Source organism: Danio rerio, chromosome 5, assembly GCF_052040795.2.
Source record: "Danio rerio strain M-AB ecotype USA chromosome 5, GRCz13ab, whole genome shotgun sequence".
Taxonomy (NCBI): domain Eukaryota; kingdom Metazoa; phylum Chordata; class Actinopteri; order Cypriniformes; family Danionidae; genus Danio; species Danio rerio.
In genome coordinates, this window is record NC_141025.1 from 75,261,849 (window position 1) to 75,282,181 (window position 20,333).

General features: G+C 37.1%; 2 long non-coding RNA genes across 2 annotated transcripts in view; one reads left to right on the plus strand and one right to left on the minus strand.

The window, feature by feature from the left end:
* LOC147844515 (uncharacterized) overlaps window positions 1-14,675 on the plus strand; it is a 63,134-nt gene extending 48,459 nt beyond the window's left edge. Inside the window, exons 3-4 of the long non-coding RNA XR_015492085.1 lie at window positions 13,589-13,712; window positions 14,576-14,675. This is a non-coding gene — a long non-coding RNA (uncharacterized LOC147844515). The remainder of the gene's footprint in view (window positions 1-13,588; window positions 13,713-14,575) is intronic.
* Window positions 1-20,333, minus strand: part of LOC147844516 (uncharacterized) — a 41,767-nt gene that overhangs the window by 20,412 nt on the left and 1,022 nt on the right. Inside the window, exon 2 of the long non-coding RNA XR_015492138.1 lies at window positions 14,092-14,187. This is a non-coding gene — a long non-coding RNA (uncharacterized LOC147844516). The remainder of the gene's footprint in view (window positions 1-14,091; window positions 14,188-20,333) is intronic.

A 20,333-nucleotide genomic window follows, 5' to 3' on the forward strand; every position in this document is an offset into this window, starting at 1 on the left:
TGAAGATTAATTCAAATTGTTGCGCACAATTAAAAACGAGGTCTTACCATTCAGTGAAAAAAGTCCACGAGAGTTTAAATGGTTTATGTAAAATCATCATAACGTCCTAATGTAATGCTTTGGCCCGGTGGGCGACTAATATGCTGAATTCAGCTCTGCCGGGCTTTAATGTGGCACCGCTGTGACCCTCTGGATATAAAACGGTGTTTTATTGAGCAGCGGGTCAGCTCTGTTGGCTGACAGCTCCGCTGGGAAGTTTAAAGAGAGTTGTTTAAAAAGTATTATTAGAGAGCGGTTACACAACACACGGCTCACAAGAGCACAACATTCCCACCAGAGCCAAAGCACTCGTGTTAGTGTGTGTGTGAGTGAGTCATGCATGAACAGTCTGAGTGCATAAATGCGCACACACATTGATGAGATTTAAAAATATACACAAACAGAATGCAACCACATTAATTAAAGGTGCAGTAGGTGATTGTCTTCCGATTCAGAAGCATTTTATGTTGTGCTGGTTGAAAGTCTCTTCACAGTCTAATAGTAATGATTAAAGTAAATGATCTAAATGTATTTATAAGTATTTTTATATTCTGGGTAAGGCATAAAACTAAAACATGTTCATCCAATTAAATAGAGTCGGACTGACATCTCATAATTCCGATAAGTAGCCCAATCTGTCTGTCAGCAAATGCAGATTTAATCAACTGCGCAGCCGATTGTACGCAGCTCCGCTGTGTTTGATTAGGGTTGGAGCAAAACTGCAGAGCTACAGCCCTCCAGGAGCTGAGATTGAGACCTATTTTTTAATCTAATCTCTACAATTTACAAACATGACATTATAAAAATTATAAAATGTGCCTGAACTGATTTACAACACCGCCTTTTTACTTTTAGAAGTAATTAAATAATTGCCATAATCATTTATTTCCCCTTCATACTCTATTTTCTACTTATTCATTAATTTTCTTTAGTCCCAGCTTTATTAATCAGAGGTAGCCACAGCGGAATGAACCGCTAACTTATCCAGCATATGTTTTACGCAGCGGCAACCCATCACTGTGAAACACCCATACACTCTCATTCACACACATATGAACAATTTAGCTCATCCAATTCCCCTATAGCGCATGTGTTTGGACTGTGGGGGAAACCGGAGCACCCGGAGGAAAACCACGCCAACACGGGGAGAACATTTACAAAATCCTTCAACAGCGTATTAAAATGAAGATTAATGTGATGTAAGAGAATGCAAAATCATCATTTTTTTCTTAATGGTAAATATAAGTTTCCAGCGAGCCGACACTGTCAAATAAACTGTAAGTCACACGTACATTGTTAAAAATGCAGCCTGTTTCATTTCTGTGTCAAAATTCCGACACATACTACTACAGTAATTTAATATAGGCGACACGGTGGCTCAGTGGTTAGCACTATCATCTCACAGCAAGATGGTCGCTGGTTCGAGTTCTAGCTGGGCCAGCTGGCATTTCTGTGTGGAGTTTGCATGTTCTCCCCGTGTTGTTGGTGGGTTTTCTCTGGGTGCTCCTGTTTCCCCCACAATCCAAACACATGTGCTGTAGCTGAATTGAATAAACCAAATTGGCCGTTGTGTATGTGTGTGTGAATGAGAGTGTGTATGGGTGTTTCCTAGTACTGGGTTGCAGCTGGAAGGACATCCGCTGTGTAAAACATATGCTGGAATAGTTGGTGGTTCATTCTGCTGTGGTGACCCCTGATAAATAAGGGATTAATCCGAAGGAATGAATGTGCTGACAAATACCATAGTAATTTAATATTAAATCTAATGTTTTTGAAAAGTAAAGTGTATTATCGGCCTACTGTATATAGATCTACTGTGTTAATGAATGCTATATTATAAACTATTGTGAACTAGCAACTGTAGTTAACAGTATACTTTAGTTTTTACTACAGTAAACTGTGGTGTATTGCAGTGTAATATGCTTAGCTGACATGACATGCATCTATTCATGACAAGCTGAATGGATTTGTTATTTTGAATCACTTTAATAATGCGATTGTCTTTAGAGTTTATATATATATATATATATATATATATATATATATATATATATATATATATATATATATATATATATATTTATTTATTATTATTATTTATATTATATTATAAATATTATTATATATATATTATTATATATATACAGTTGTAGTCAAAAAAATTCACCCTCCTGTGATTTATTTTTCAAATATTTTCCAAACGATGTTTAACAGAGCAAGAAAATTTTCACAGTATTTCCTATAATATTTTTTCTTCTGGAGAAAGTCTTATTTGTTTTATTTCTGCAAGAATAAAAGCAGTTTTTAATTTCTAAAACCTATTTTAAAGTAAATATTATTAGCCTCCTTAAGCAATATTACTTTAGATTGTCTACAGAACAAACCACTGTTATACAATGACTTGCCTAATTACCCTTACTTGCATAATGAACCTAATTAAGCCTGTAAGTTGCACTTTAATTTGAATACAAGTATCTTGAAAAGTGAAAATTGGGCAAAAGTGAAATATCTTGATGTGAATGTTACAGCGTCTCCCCCTGTTGATGGACTAAAGCAACAGCAGGTAAAGTTCTGGAGCTGAAACTAATGTTCACCGTCATATATCCCATCTCCGCAGCACTGATTCGCCATTAGCTCTACTTTGCTGTAATGTCATTTTAAATTATTGGGGGGGAAAAGCTTCCAGCGTCCCCTGGAAACAGCTGCATTAGAGTGCTAACAGCACTGAAATACACACTTGACAGATCCCATCCACATCAGCAGCAATCCGACAACATCTGGCGCTATGAATATATCAGAGCTGTGGAAGTAGTGCTTGTGTGTGTGTGTGTGTGTGTGTGTGTGTGTGTGTGTGTGTGTGTGTGTGTGTGTGTGTGTGTGTGTGTGTGTCTGAGAACACTTGCGTTTTCAACAATGAAAACGTTTTGTAACATGTAAATGTATATATGTATATGTATATGTATATATATATATATATATATATATATATATATATATATATATATATATATATATATATATATATATAAAACATAAATGTTTGGAACAGTTTGACCTATAATTGTACAATGACTGCAATCTAGTTTATTTATATATATATATATATATATATATATATATATATATATATATATATATATATATATATATATATATATATATATATATATATAAACTAGACGTAGATTAAATGTCAAATGGTTCCAAACATTTATGGGTTTCCTTTCTTTCTGTTCAACACAAAAGAAGATATTTTGAGAAATGTTAGAAACCTGTAACCATTCATTTCTATAGTCAAAAAAAACAAATACTATGGAAGTCAATTAATACAAGTTTTACATTTTTTAAAATAACTTCCTTCGTGTTGAAAATATAAATATTGTGTTGACATATCAGGACATAAATGTGTATAATGACATGGAGATTGTGAATTATGAGGACGTTACTGATGTTTGCATAATTTTAAAGGCTTATAAACAGGTTTTTTTCATTTAGCAAAACACAGCAGTTTTCAATAAGGGCTAGGGCAATAGACAGTTTGTACAGTATAAAAACAACGGTAAGCTATGGAATGTCCTCGCAATTCAGTTTTTTTTTTTACTTATCTGGGCATAAATGTGTAATGACATGAGTATGACAAGTGTTACAGCGAGATTGTGAATTATGAGGACATTACTGATAAATCATAAATACAGTTTGTACAGTATAAACACTGGTAACCTATGGAATGTCCTCGCAATTCACAAAAACAACATGTATGTGCTTGTTTTTGACATATCAGGACATGAATGTGTATAATAACATTAGAAGAAGATTGTGAATTATGAGGACATTGTTGAGGTTTCCATTGTTCAAAAGGCGTATAAATATTACAAGTAATATACAGTTTCCTATAAGGGGTAGGGCATTAAAAAATCTGATTGTACAGTAAAAAAACAATGGCATGGAATGTCCCCACAATTCACTAAAACAATTGTGTGTGTGTTTCTTTGTTTGTTTATTTTTTGACATTTGACATTGAATTTCCTCACAATACATAAAACAAACGTGTATGTGTGCTTGATTTTTACATATCAGGACATAAAAGTGTATGCCAAGGGGTGTGACAAAGGTATTACAAGGAGACTGTGAATTATGAGGACATTGCTGATGTTTTCACTTTTCAAAAGGCTTATAAATCATACATTATGTTTTTATTCATAAAGTAAAACAAAAATAGAATAGAAAAAATACAGTTTGTACAGTATAAAAACAATAGTAAGCTTTGAAATGTTCTCACAATTCACAAAAAACAAACAGGTGTGTGTATAGCTTTTCTTTTACTTATCAGGACATAAATGTGTTTAATGACATGGGTATGACGGGTATTACAATGGGGACATTACTGATGTTTCCACTTTTCAAAAGCCTTATAAATCATACTTAGATTTTTCATAAAGTAAAACACCACAGTTTCCTTTAAGGGGTAGGGCAGTAGAAAAAATACAGTTGTAAAAAAACAATGATAACCTACGGAATGTCCCCACAATTAACAAAAACAAACGTGTGTTAGTTTTGACATATATGTGTATGTGACACACGCATTACAAGGAGATTGTGAATTATGAGGACATTGCTGATGTTTCCACTTTTCAAAAGGCTTATAATTCATAAATAATAAGTTTTTTTCATAAAGTGAAATGCCAGTAAAAATAGGAAAATATATAGTTTGTACAGAATAAAAACAATGGTGAGCTATGGAATGTCCCCACAATTCACAAAAAAATGTGTGTGTGCGCTTGTTTTTTTTAACAAATCAGGACATAAATGTGTATCATGACATGAGTATGACACAGGTATTACAGGGAGATTGTGAATTATGAAGACAATACTAATGTTTACATTTTTCAAGTAAAATAAATTAGAAAGTTTTTTTCATAAAGTAAAACTTTATGAAAAAAAAAGTTTAAAAAAAGTTAAAAAAAAAAAAGTAAAAAAAGTTTCCACTTTTCAAAAAAAAAACTAAAAAAACTATTGTGTGTGTGTTTGTTTGTTTGTTTGTTTGTTGACATATCAGGACATAAATGTGTATCATGACATGGGTATGACACAGGTATTACAAGGAGATTGTGAATTATGAGGACAATACTAATGTTTACATTTTTCAAAAGGCTTATAATAATACATAATAAGATTTTTCATGAAGTAAAACACCACAGTTTCCTGCAAGGGGCAATAGAAAAAAATACAGTTCATAAAAGCAATGGTCTATGGAATGTCCCCACAAATCACAAAAACAAACGCGCGCATGTGTGTGCGTGGCGCATAACTGCACAAGAAGGCAAACGTGTGTGTATAAGTGTGTGTGCATGTGTGTTTTGTCTGTCAGTCAGTCCCAATCCTTACAAAACCACTTGAAGCAGAGAGAAATGTGATTGGGCATTAGAAACATAAAAGGGAAACAAGGGCAGTAATGAATTTAGGGAAAATGAACCCTAATGGCACTGGCATTACTCGTGTTCCATATAACAAATTATTGGAAATTTGACAAGCACACCAATTTAACTCCTCATGTCTGCCGGGAGCTCGACGGAGTCCTCTTCGCCTCGCCACAGCAAGACAATTTGGGCTCATTTTCCTATTTATAACAATAGAACCAGCCATTAAGACAAATTAATGTCATTATCAAGTCCCTATGAAAATGACAACTACCGGCGTTTCGAGCAGCTTTAGTGGCTATTCACCATAATGAAATCCGCTGTACAGCTACTGAAAAGAAACACTCCAAGTAATTATTTTCTAGTAGCTTGTTTGTCTGCCGGCCGTTCGTTTGCTTTCAGCTCAATTATCGGTGCGAGCGGTGGCGTGGAGGCGCGGAGAGAGCGGTACGGGCCGCCGAGCGAGAGGCCTAATTGGGCAATTACCGTCCCGTTCCAGGGCTTTTAGCTCCAGCTGAGTGGGGAGAGCGAGCGCGCTGCCTCCAGTGTACTACACGGAGACACACACACACATACGCAGAGGGAAAGAGAGATAGATACTCATATACACACAGAGACCCACAGATACTCATATATACAGAGAGAGAGAGAGAGAGAGAGAGAGAGAGAGAGAGAGAGAGAGAGAGAGAGAGAGAGAGAGAGAGAGAGAGAGAGAGAGAGACTCATACACACACAGACAGCATCATCACCGAACTTCATCTTCACCACACCCACATAAAAGTCTGCCCATGTGAACTCAAGCAAAGGACAAGTGATCAAGTGATCTCGTCTTGTGTTTTCAAAATAGCATTAGGTGTTTTGCAACATGTAAATTATCTATTTTAAAAAAAAAATTGTAGACAACTTAAAAAGAATACTGTTGAATACAAAAGAAGGTATTTTGAAACATGTTAGAAACCTGTAACCATTCACTTCCATAGTACAAGACAATAGTTACATGTTTCCAACATTTCTCTAAATAACTATATCTCAAACAGCACCACCTCAAACACACTTTCTTTCTGTTTAACACAAAATAAGATAACTTGAAAAATGTTAGAAACCTGTAACCAATCACTTCAATAGTACAAAAAAACAAATACTATGGAAGTCAATGGTTACAGGTTTCCAACATTTTTTCTAAATAACTATATCTCAAAAAGCACCGCCTAAAACACTTTCTTTCTGTTGAACACAAATTAAGATAATTTGGAAAATGTTAGAAACCTGTAACCATTCACTTCCATACTAGAAAAATCAAATACTATGGAAGTCAATGGTTACCGGTTTCAAAACATTATTCTACATAACTGTAAGTAGAAACACACACAAATAAATAAATAAACAAATAAATACATAAATAAATAAAAAGCAAAACTGCAGTCAACTTAAAAGTATACTTCAAGTGGTTCCAAACCTTTCTTTCTGTTGAACACAAGAGAAGATATTTTTAAAAAATGTTAAAAACCTGTAACCATTGACTTCCATTATAGAAAAAACTAATACTATGGAAGTCAATTGTTACATGTTTCCAACATTTCTCTAAATAACTATATCTCAAAAAGCAACACACTTTCTTTCTGTTGAACACAAAAGAAGATAATTTGAAAAATGTTACAAACCTGTAACCATTCACTTCCATAGGACAAGAAAACGAATGCTATAAAAGTCAATGGTTACAGGTTTCCAACATTTCTCTAATTATTTATATGTCAAAAAGTACCCCCACACACTTTCTCTCCATTGAACACAAATTAGGAAATTAAAAAAAAAGTTTGAAACCTGTAACCATTCACTTCCATTGTAGAAAAAAACAAATACTATGAAAGTCAATGGGTACAGGTTCCCAACATTTCTATAATAAATTATATGTCAAAAAGCACCCCCACACACTTTCTCTCCATTGAACACAAATTAAGAAATTTAAAACAAAATGTTAGAAACCTGTAACCATTCACTTCAATTGTAGAAAAAAACAAGTACTATGAAAGTGAATGGTTACAGGTTTCCAACATTTCTCTAAATAACTATGTCAAAAAGCACCCCCACACACTCTTTCTTTCTGTTGAACACAAAAGAAGATAATTTGAAAAATGTTACAAACCTGTTACCATTCACTTCCACAGTACAAAAACAAATACTATTGAAGGCAATGGTTGCAGGTTTCCAACTTTTTTTTTTATAGAGAACTATACGTCAAAAAACAAACAAATAAGTAAACACACAGACAGCAGCAGAGAGTGAGACATGTGAACTTCATCATCATCATCATCATCACCACCACACCCACATTAAAGTCTGCCCATATGTGAACCCAATCAAAGAACAAGTGAACTCGTCTTGCGTTTTTTAAAATAGCATGAGGCCTTGTGTTCGTAACATGTAAAGTGTACAAAACAAAATAAGAAAAAAAAAGAAAACCACACTAATTCAGATTGTTAAAAAGTGTACCTAAAGTCCATATGAATCAGAAGTTGCTGAGACTTTTATTTCAGTATGCTCCTGTACTTCCGAATGAAACCGAATATTGAGTAGGGGGCGGGGCTTTTTTGCGCATCATTTTGCAATTGACATAGCAAATTAACTGTGAGAGGGGCGTGGCTGAGAATTATTGTGGCGGAAAAAAATGACATCATCAGAGAAGCCCCGCCCTTAAAAACTTAGAAGCAAATGTTTAGACTTTTGTTTTAAACTTGTTGATTAAACTGCACGGATTAATTATTCACCTTAAGAATAATAATAATCAGCGCTAGCAAAATAAACATTTTACAAATTGATTTTACAAAGACTTTAAAGGGATAGTTCACCCAAACATGAAAATTCCGTCATCATTTACTCTCATTTATTTAGTTAAACATTTTAAGTTTTATTATAATTTAATATTAGTTCATTAGTTTTTAGGCCAGTTGGCATTTCTGTGTGGAGTTTGCAATGTTCTCCCCATGTTGGCGCAGGTTTCCTCCAAGTGCTCTGGTTCCCCCACAGTCCAAGCACAAGCGCTATAGGTGAATTGGGTAGGCTAAATTGGCCTTATGTGTGAGTATGCCTGTGTGATTGTGTGAATGTGTATGGGTGTTTTCCAGTACTGGGTTCCTGCTGGAAGCGCATCAGCTGTGTAAAACATATGCTGGATAAATTGGCGGTTCATTCCGCTGTGGCGACCCCTTAGAAGGAAAATGAATAAATGAATGGGCCAACCACTAACCCAGCCCCCCCCGACCCCACCTCAAAGTGAAAATCCTAGAGTGCCACCCGATGGTTTATATAATATTTGCAGATCTCTTCGTTAGTCTTTTCTTGTACGCCATCTCGAATTCTCCAAATTATTCTGTCTTTGTATTTACTGGTTTGACATTTTCTCTGGTCTCGCTTCTGTCATCCTCTCGTTCTCTCTCTCTCTCTCTCTCTCTCTCTCGGGATCAGAGAGCATGTGTTAATTAAACACTCTTTCAGATCATTCTCTGCCTAAAGTGGCTCCAGAGGCAGAAGCCATTAGGTAGAAAGCCCGGCTATCTGCATCTCCCACATTTATTAAAGTGAAATTCATCCTGTAATTACCCGCCTCTGCGTTGCCCCCCGTTTGCCACCATCAGCACCTGCCCGCCGCGACACCTTGCGCTTCTTTCCCATCATGCCACGGGGGCCAATTAGACCCCGCAAGACCCCACAAGCTGGCTGAGAGCCGGCTAATTATGCTAATACAAAAAAAATCATTGGGCTGATAAAGGATCATTATGTAAAAATAACAGCTAATGAAACGTTCCCTTTGATTATATGTGGATTAAAGCAGTTAGAGGCTCAATGAAGCGATGATGGAAAGCAGAGTGAGTTTCTATCTTGTTTCTTTGGGGATTTCGAGAGAAGATGTAATGCTTTTTCATTCAAGCTCTGAAGGGTTTGACCATGTACACTGTAAAAAATGTCTAAATAATTAGCAGTTTCCATTTATTTATGGTTGTGAATTGCATTATGGGATGTTGATCTCTGCTCTGTCGACTTTTGATGTTGAAAATTAAAATCTACCGTTAAACAAATGGACTTTTATTGACATATTAGTTGTTTTAAATAATATAATGATTAAGAAATAATAATTTATAAAGAAATAAATCTATAAAAAAACAGTTAATGTACTGGCAGCTCATTACAAAGGTTTTATAGCGTAATAAAAACACCAACCCAGACAATATATCACTTTTAAACAGGGGCGTTGCTAGACATAAAGCTCTACTGGGGCACAGCACCCCCTCCAAAAAAAAAATAAAAATAAAATAAATAAATAAATAAATATAAATATATATATATATATATATATATATATATATATATATATATATATATATATATATATATATATATATATTTTTTTTTTTTTTTTTTTTTTTTAAATATATATATATATATATATATATATATATATATATATATATATATATATATATATATATATATAATATATAGACCTGTAATGCACTCCAGAGTCAGACAGATTGGTTAGCTGTAGGCTCTAGATTTCATCAATAGCCATGCATTTACTAGCAACATCTGAAGTATTTGGAAGTTTTCCTCCTGTAGAAAAACGTCATGAGAACAATGTTTAGTGGCTCAATGTGTTACAACTCTGTTTTTAAAAGTCAAAACACTTTATTGATATAGTGTACAACGAAGCACATGTGAAAACAGAAAGGAGTCGCAGGTAATGAAGTATTAAGCGTTTCTCCCAAAGAAAAGCCAGTCTAAACAAAATGCTAGCAGGCATCTGCAGCACTGCTCATGCTCCGCCTCTTTGCCCTTTTTTGGCAACCCCCAGTCTGGGTGCCCAAATAAAATGGCAACAATTGGCCACGCCCACTTGTAGCTTCATTTGCAACCTATAGGTGATGTCACAGATACTACGTCCATATTTTCACAGTCTAAGGCCCCGTTTACACTTATGCGTTTTAGTTTGAAACTAGACACTATGCCGGAATTTACAAGCGCCGAAAACGGAGGGTTTTGCAAACGCTGAAGAGGCCATTTTCATTCTGAAACGCTGCTGATCCGTCTCAGTGTGGATGGGGGAAAAACGGAGACATCTGAAAACGAAGGCGCGGCGGCTGAGATTCCCTACCTGATTGGGACTTTTGTGTCTTTGCGTATCCTTCCCTTATTCGTCAAGTCCCTATCACATGACTATAACACATATACAGGGCCGGAGTGGGAGTCCTTTTCAGCCCTGGAGTTTCAAGCCTCAGACCGGCCCACCTCAGTGCACGACTGACTATATTAAAATAAGGTCATTTCCAAATCAGTTTCTAATGACACTATCACGTCTTTTTTTGAGAAAACAGCAGCTTTAGAACTTCAAATGTTTAACAACCCAAACAGTATTATATGTCTTAACAATAAAAATGAAAACAATAAATTAATCTAACGAGAATCGAACTCGGGTCCACGGCGCCTTAACCTAAAGTGCTAACCGCTGGACCACAACAGCTGTATACAGAATGGTGTCACAACTGAGTTTTATCATCATTAAAATAGGTAAAAAGAGAAGAGTTGTGGTAAGATAATGAATAAAAAGGCTGTGGTCAAGTAAATAAATAAATATAAATAGTGTGACTGCTGAGAGCAACAGATTCTGGTGCTAGGGACACCGGCCCACGCGGCCAAAAAACGGACCGGCCCACCGGGAATTCTCCCGGTCCTCCCGATTAGCCAATCCGGGCCTGCACATATATATATATATATATAACACAGCAGACCAGCCTTCACTGTAACAACATGGACAGAAATGGGAGCGTTGTTTGCACTATTGTCTGTTTTAGGTGCCATTGTGCAGTTATTCTTTTGTTACGTTTAGTAACAACTCGACCTCGTCGTCTGTCCACAAAAACACCTCTGTTGCTTTCTTTGCCATCGCGTTTAATGTTCAACCGGCGTTTGTTGACTAACAATAACCAAATGCCGAGCGAGACACATGCTTCCTGTTTATACTAGAATGCGCATGCCCAGAGTGCACGAATGGTCACGTGATATACGTTTTTGGTGGCGTAGTGTGGACGGAGATATGTTCAGAAACGCTAGGTAAAATACTCATCATTTTTGATCTAAAACTAAAACACAGTAGCGTAAACGGGGCCTAAGGCTGACAAACAGGCACTTATAGCTCCGCCTTCTTTTGGAAAACAGCACAATCTCATTTGAATTTAAAGCGACAGTCACCAAAACGCCACAATTCAGCTCAAAGCCTAAAATCTGTACTTTCAAAGAGTAATAAAACATTACTTGTGTGGTATTTCAAGCTGAAACTTCACACAAACACCCACACACACTCTAGGGACATCAGAGACTTACTTTACATCTTGTAAAAAATGGCATAACAGGTCCCCTTTGAGTCCCGCTTAATGTACCCTGCAGAAAAATCCAGCTTAAACCAGCCTAGGCTGGTTGGCTGGTTTTAGCTGGTTGACCAGGCTGGTTTTAGAGGGGTTTCCAGCCATTTCCAGCCTGGTCTTAGCTGGTCAGGCTGGAAAATGACCAGCTAAATCCAGCTAAAACCAGCTTGACCAGCCTGGTTTAAGCTGGACATAGCTGGTTTTGGCTGGGCTCCCAGCCTGGCTAAGCTGGTCAAGCTGGTTTTAGCTGGTCATCTCCGAGCCTGACCAGCTAAGACCAGGCTGGAAATGGCTGGAAGCCAGCCTGGAAATGGCCAAAACCCCTCTAAAACCAGCCTGGTCGACCAGCTAAAACCAGCCAACCAGTCTGGTTTATGCTGGTTTTTTCAGCAGGGTAAGCATGTTCAAAATGTCCTAAACTAACATTTTCAGTGTAATATTAATTCAAATCTCCAATCCCAAAGATCACCCTCACACAATCTCTTTAGACATGTCACTCAAAGTACTGTTAAAAGACGAGCTGCACAAGCAGCAAACAAAGCCACAGACACATATACAGCTCCCAAAAGAAGACGCTGATTCCCCGCCTGTAACTTGTGTATGGCAACATTCCCTTTGTGTGGAAGGTGTGCCACTATGCAGGGTGTCTGCTAGATGAACTGCTGTCCGTGTGCTAATTAGGAAGCTTCCCGGTCGTGTTGATGAATGCTCATTCTGGAGCGCATCTTTCTGTGGGCGCAGTCAAGCGTGTACAATTATCCACCTGCTGCTCACAGACGCCACTTTTTTTGACAAAGTTCTTTCTCCAAACATTTGCAGTTCGCGCCCTCGCCGCTTCCCCAATCTAAAGTCTCATTCGCTGAATAGACTGGAGGTCCATCATTATGCACTTTAGCTCTGCGTTAAAAGGCGGCATTGTTAAATCCGGTCTCATTGCGGTATCTAAATAACTAGTTTAAAAATACTGCTTTTTTATTTGGTATCTGTTTGTAAAGTGTTGTACAATGTAGAAATAAAACACTTAAAAAAACAATCAGGGGGGAAAACATGATGATAAAATTACCAGTAATATTTACCAGTGTTACTCTAGTATTATTCCCAGAGCTGTTTTGCTGCTGGAAGGGCATCCGCTGAGTAAAACATATGCTGGGTAAGTTGGCGGTTCATTCCGCTGTGGTGACCCCTGATTAATAAAGGAACGAAGCCGAAAAGAAAATGAATGAATGAATGAATTTTAGGATTATGATGAAATGGTGGCTCAGTGGTTAGCACTGTCACCTCACAGCAAGAAGGTCGCAGGTTCGAGTCTCAACTGGATCAGTTAGCATTTCTATGTGGAGTTTGCATGTTCTCCCAGTGTTGGTGTGAGTTTCCTCTGGGTGCTCCAGTTTCCCCCCCAGTCCAAACACATGTGCTATTGAATAAACTAAATTGGCCATAGTGTATAAGTGTGAGTGTGTATGGATGTTTTCCCAGTACTGGGTTGCAGCTGACAGGGCATCCGCTGTGAAACACATAAGCTGGTGGTTCATTCCGCTGTGGCCACCTCTGATGAATAAAGAAACTAAGCTGAAGCACAATTAATGCATGAATTCCAGTATTATTGATATTCATTTTTTGTTTATACTTTGAAGTTTCCAGATTTATTTTACAGCTTTAATAATTTTGCTGTGTTTTTGCCATTTTTATTAACAATTTTTTTACTTTTTATTATTTTAGGGTTTTCATCTTTAACGGACAGTATTTAATGGAGAGTATTGACAAAAGTGTGGGGAGCAGAGAGAAGGGAAGAATCGGCGTAAGACCTCGAGGCAGGAATCGAACTCGGGTCACCATGAACATCGTGAGTGAATGTGACGACGCGCTAACCACTGCACCATTGGCAAATATGTTTCAAAACTATTTATATATGCATTTAAGTTTCAGTTGTTTTTAAAATATTTTATTATACCTTACGTTTATTTGATTTCACTTTGTCATGATTTCAATAAAATAAGTTCAAATAAAAAAAATTAAATAATAAATAAATACGGCTGTTTTGGGAGCTTTTTTTCGAACTAAATCACCATTTATGTCAACATAAGCTCATTCTGAAAATGTATATATTTCTGGAGATCTTGAATTATCTAACCAGAAGTACGTATGGCTGCATTTCGTCGTAAAAGAAACGCTACAGGGTGGTTTGATGCTGCTACTTTTCGCGCTACCAGCTGATCGCTTACCTTTGTATGGGTGGCCTTTCTGGTCTTGCTCAGTAGCTCGCCACGTACGTCGGCAGACTTGAGATTCAGAGAGGCGTTGCCCACAATACCGAAGTTCTGCGAAGAACAATTCCAGAAAGCAAGTAAAACAAAGAGAACCAGAAAGCAAGACAAAAACAGAAGTCCAGCTGGCGCCCAAACCAGTGACCTTCTTGGTGTGAGGCGATTGTGCTGCCCACTGCGCCACCATGCTGCCTGAGTAAAACATATGCTGGATAAGTTGGCGGTTCATTCCGCTGTGGCTACCTCTGATGAATAAAGAAACTAAGCTAAAAGGAAAATGAATGCATGAATTTCAGTATTATTGATATACATTTTTTTTGTTAATACTTTGAAGTATGCAGATTTATTTTACAGCTTTCATAATTTTGCTGTGTTTTTGCAATTTTTATCAATATGTTTTTTTTTATTAATATTTTTTGGGGTTTTCACCTTAAATGGACAGAACAGTACGGAGTATTGACGAAAGTGTGGGGAGCAGAGAGAGGGAAAGGATCAGCATAGGACGTCCAGGCTAGAATTGAAGTCGGGTCACCGTGAACATCGTGAGTGAATGTGTTGACGCACTAACCACTACACCATTGGCACTGACAACTATGCAATAAAATAAGTTTAAATGTAGAAAATATTGAAAAAAAAATAAATACCAATAAATATGACATGAGAAATACTTGAAAAAGAATAAACATTGCGTATGAGGGCTAATAGTTGTGCCCTCAACTGTGTATATATCTCCTATACGTACATATAGAGAGTTGTACAGAGTTCCACATGATGCAATCCCCCAACCCCCACAAAACAAGAAGAAAAAGTGCTCTTTTAAAAGCATTCAGACTCTTTCTCTCGCGTCCTGCCTGCTCTTTGAAACTCAAACCTTGTTGATGGCAACATAACAAGCGCCTCCGCCTTGGCCTGTGACCTCAGCCTCTTTTTGCATTTCCTGTGGCCCGTTTTTCCCCCGATGGGACGGGTCTTTTTCTGCACCTGCAGACTGGGGCAGGTGACAGAGGAATTCTGGGAGAAACGGAGCCATAGAAACGCAGCCGCTTCTCTCTGACACGAAGGTTAAAGCCATTGAGAACAGCAAAAGATTAGAGGCTCTTTGTAGCCATCAGCGTTAAACAAATTAATCTATTGCTGCTCAGCTGACTGTAAAATCTCTAGATTTACTGTTTCAATGCAGCTAATGCCCGAGCCATAGGGTCAGCCCATGCTGCCTTTCCCACAATGTCTAAAACACATATTAGAAAGCCTTTACAGAGTTTTTGTCTGCTTTTTAGGGGTAAGTATATAAAAAGAGAGCTTGGGGGTATTAAGGGAGATCCTTTTCCAAAAAATGCAATCCAAAAAATACACTTAACAACTAAGTAAATAGCAGATGAAGGCAAAACCATTCCATTTTAAATCTTTTTTTTTTAATTATTAATAAACATTAAACAAGTGATTTTTAATGGAGCGTGATAATATTTAACTTTCTATTTCTAAATGATAATTCTAATAATTATTTCTTTTGTCTTTGCCATGATAGAAGTACATAATATTTCACTGCACTGCAAAAATATCTGTTAATTAACACTTTCCATTTATTTACGATTGTGAATTGCATTATGGGACCTTGATCTCTGCTCTGTCGACTTTTGATGTTGACAATTCAACTCTACAGTTAAACAAAGTGACTTTTATTGACATTTTAGTAGTTTAAATTAATGATATAATTTATAAGAAATAATGTAGAGAGAGAAAAAAGTCTGTAAAATGATCGTTTATTTCAATGTTTTTGTGGCGCAATATACAACACCAACCCAGACAATATATCACTTTAAACTGTTAAAAATGCTCATAAAAGTCACTTTCACTTTTTTTACTTTTTGTTAAACTTTTCTAGGTTAAAAGTTGTTGGAAGAAAGATTAAAGTCCCATAATGCAATTAAAACTCATAAATAAATAAAACAACCCAAGCTCATTCTGAAAACCTAGTCCCGTGGACGTTTCTAGAGAACGCGAAATATGTCCCAGGAGGTACGTATGGCTGCATTTCCTTTTTTTAAGCGAACGCTACGGGGCGGTGTGACGCCTTTCCCTTTCATGCTTGCCGGCTGACCGATTACCTCCGTGTGGAGGGCTTTCCTGCCACAATCAGTTTGTCCGGTCAGCTCATCCTGTGCGTCGGCGGACTTCAGATGCAGAGTGGAGAAGTTGACAAAGAAGTCCAGGGAAGAGCGGTTCCAGAAATCAGGTAAGACAAAAACAGAATCCAAAAAATAAAGCGAACGAGTTCATAACAGGGCGAGAACGTGGTGAAATTCGAAAAAGTGATAAAAAAAAAAAAAAACAGACGAGAGCTTTTCTTTTTCTAGACAGCTTTTCTAAATTGTTGCTCGGGTTTAGGGAAATGAGCGGGCGGGCGGGTCAATCTGTAAAACTGGTTGGGTTTAGGGAAAGAGGAGGGTGGGTCAACCATTCGGTCAGTCAGACAGCTGCCTCTTGTGGGTTTACGCGAGAACAGTGCGGGCACGAACAGCACTCGCGAGAGACGTTCGAGATATGAAAAACACAGCGGCCTCTTGCGGATTCGTGAAAACAAAAACTGCACAAATACGTACCTCCCGGGATGTATTTCGCGGTCTCCAGAAAAGTCCGCTGGCCTACGTTTTCAGAATGAGCCTGGGTTGAAATAAAATCATGAATCACAAAATACGGAAAACTGCTAATTTATGGAAATTTTTACAGTGTTAAGTACTTTAAGTGATTCATGTTTTTATTTTTCGCTTTACTATTTATTTTTCATGATACTAGTATTGTTACGATCACCAGAAATCTAGTTCTTACAGATCACTGGAGATCTACAGATCAGTCACTGAACTGGACTACAATTAACATCATGCACCTCATGCACACCAGTTCCTCATTTCCTCTGATTACACACTCACAACTGGTCACTCATCACGGACTGATTAGCTGTACTTTATATTCACCCCCCCCATTCAACAAGTTTGTTCCTTTTATAACCATTTCTATTTGACTAAGCTTAAAGTATTAAGTTTAAAGTGCAATTTAAAGACAAAACTTGGTGAATTAAATTAATTTGTCAAGTCTTTGGACAACTTTGGTTTGTTCTGGAGCCAATCAGAATTAGTTTTTTTTTAAGGGGACTAATAATTATTTTGATGGTATTTAAATTTGTTAATAAATAATTATTCGGGAGACTTCCGGCATGCCTTGTGTTCGCACAGAAGTGTCAACATTCCGAACTGAATTCTTATCCGCGTTTTGTTCTGCCGTGTCCACGCTGCAATCAACCCTTTCACTACAAGCTCAGAAGATCGTGGTTATTGAAACTGCACTTAATGACTCGGACAGCCGCTTGACAATGATCGAGGCACTGTGCAACGCATTAAAAAAAGAAACAGACTCCCTTAAACTCAAAGTGGATGATTTAGAGAACCGCTTGCGAGGCAAAATCTGAGGATCATTGGAATACCAGAGGGATTAGAGGGTCAAAAATAAGTAGTTTTCAGCTAATAATTTTGCCTAAAGCTGCGAATATTGTTTTTTTATTTTTATTTTGTTCACTCATTCATTCCTTTTCCTTCGGCTTAGTCGCTTTATTCATCAGGGGTCGACACAGCGGACTGAACCGCCAACTTATCCAGCATATTTTTTACACAGCGAATGCCCTTCCAGCTGCAACTCATCACTGGGAAACACTGATACACACACATGCCCTACGGCCATTTTAGTTTATTCTATTCACCTATAGCGCAAGTGTTTGGACTGTGGGGGAAACCCAAGCACCTAGAGGAAACCCACGCCAACACGAGGAGAACATGCAAACTCCACAGAGAAATGCCAACTGGCCCAGCTGGGACTCAAACCAGTGACCTTCTTCCTGCTGTAAGGTGACAGTAATAACCACTAAGCCAACAAGTTGCCTTAATTGTATTTTCTTTATTTGTAATTTAAAAACATACAGATTATCAAAGTACACTGTGAAAAATGCTTCTGGATTTAATCGATTTGTTTTGGGACAACATGAAGTAATTAAGGTAACTTACTAGTTTTTACAAATTTAGATGGATTGAACATAAAACACATAAGTTTTCCCTCAAAAACTCAGGAATTAAATGAAATGTATAATTTGAACAAACAAACATTATTTTTTTGACTGTAGTACTGGTCCGTTTAGCAATATATTAAAAACTAAAGTGTGTGATGTTTTGCAAAATATATGCTAAAATATAGGACAAAATAAAAGGGAATTACTATTATTATTATTATTAGGTGGATTATGAGAAATCTCAAATTGTATATGTTTGTTCATTTATTAATTAATTTATTTTTGTAGGTTTTTAAGAGTATCAAGAGAGCGGTATAAAGAGAGTCAGTGAAGTGTTATGGTGTGGGTCAAACTGTGTCAACTCCAGTTAAGCACAGATGAGCGCACAGAAGCGGACCCACATGTTCAAGAGCTCACAGATCCTTTCAAGCTCTGCTGTTCAAACTCTTTTAAGTCTTTCTTTCATTTTATAAATCGATTGATTCAGTGATTCAAATGTACGGCAAAATTGAATTAAACCGTTATTGAGCTGCTATTCACAGTGTTAAAGGTAATACATGACAAGTAACACAATATTACTTTTCTAAGTAATGAGTAAAGAAATGCATTCCTTTATAAATTAGATCATAATATTTGACTTTCTAGTTTAATTAATTCGATTTTTGGTGGCACAGGCGGCTCAGTGGTTAGCACTGTTGCCTCACAGCAAGAAAGTTGCTGGTTCGAGTCCCGGCTGGGTCAGTAGGCATTTCTGTGTGGAGCTTGGATGTTCTCCCGTGTTGGCTTGGGTTAAAAATAAACTTTTTTTTATTTCACAGGACCTTTAAAATAGCGAGAAAATATTCTAAATTCCTTTCTCCTGATTTCTCAAAACTATTAGGCACCTTCACTGTTCTGTCATGAAATTGTTTTAAGCATTTAGTTTTTTTTTCTAACAACCTGTTTTTGTTTTCTTCCATATCTTTTAATTTTCACATCTTTAAACAATTATTGATTAGACAAAACACCCTTAATGGAATGACAAATTAGACTCACCGAAGTAGATGAGGCTGTATCTCTGCAATGCATCATTAGAAGACCAAACTTGATGTGTGTGTGTGTGTGTTTGTGTGTGTTTGTGCGTGTGTGTGTGTGTGTGTGTTATGATCTTATAACAGCACCATCTGGTTGTCAGGAGGTGTGAAAATGGACTATTTCATTCATTCATTTGTTTTCTTTTCAGCTTAGTCCCTTTATTAATCCGGGGTCGACACAGCGGAATGAACCGCCAACTCATCCACCACATTTTTACGCAGCGGATGCCTTTCCAGCCGCAACCCATCTCTAGGAATCATCCACACACACACACACACACACACACACACACACACACACACACACTCATACACTACGGGCAATTTAGCCTGCCCAATTCACCTGTACGCATGTCTTTGGACTGTGGGGGAAACCGGAGCACCCGGAGGAAACCCAAGCGAACGCAGGGAGAACATGTGTCCCCCACAGTCCAAACACGTGGGCTATAAGTGAATTGGGTAAACTAAAATTGTCCGTAGTGTATCTGTGATTAAGTGTGTATGAATGTTTCCCAGTGAAAGGTTGCAGCTGGAAGGGCTGCGTAATACATATGCTGGATAAATTGGCAGTTCATTCACAGATTAACAAAGGGACTAAGCCGAAAAGAAAACGAATGAATGAATATATATATATATATATATATATATATATATATATATATATATATACATATATATATGTGTGTGTGTGTGTGTGTGTGTGTGTGCGTGTAAATAAATACTGATCCCTTTAAATTTGGAGTGGCACACCATGGTGATTTGGTTGCTTTAGGTGTTTATTATTACAAACACTACCAAATATTCAACAGTTAAACCACATAATTAAAATGACTAGTGATGGCATTAGTAAAATGTTTACGATTAAATGATCTGATCCTGATCCTTCTTCCATGTTAAACTCTTCATTCTGCCTCTGTTGTGCTTAACTGGCCCTTTAATTTATCCATGCCACACATACCCTGCACATTTCATACCTAATGAAATCTAGTACAGTGATCTAAATCAAAGACTACTAATAAAACAATGAATTTAATTAAATTACAAAAAAAAAGTTGAAGTGTTTGTTCTTTTAG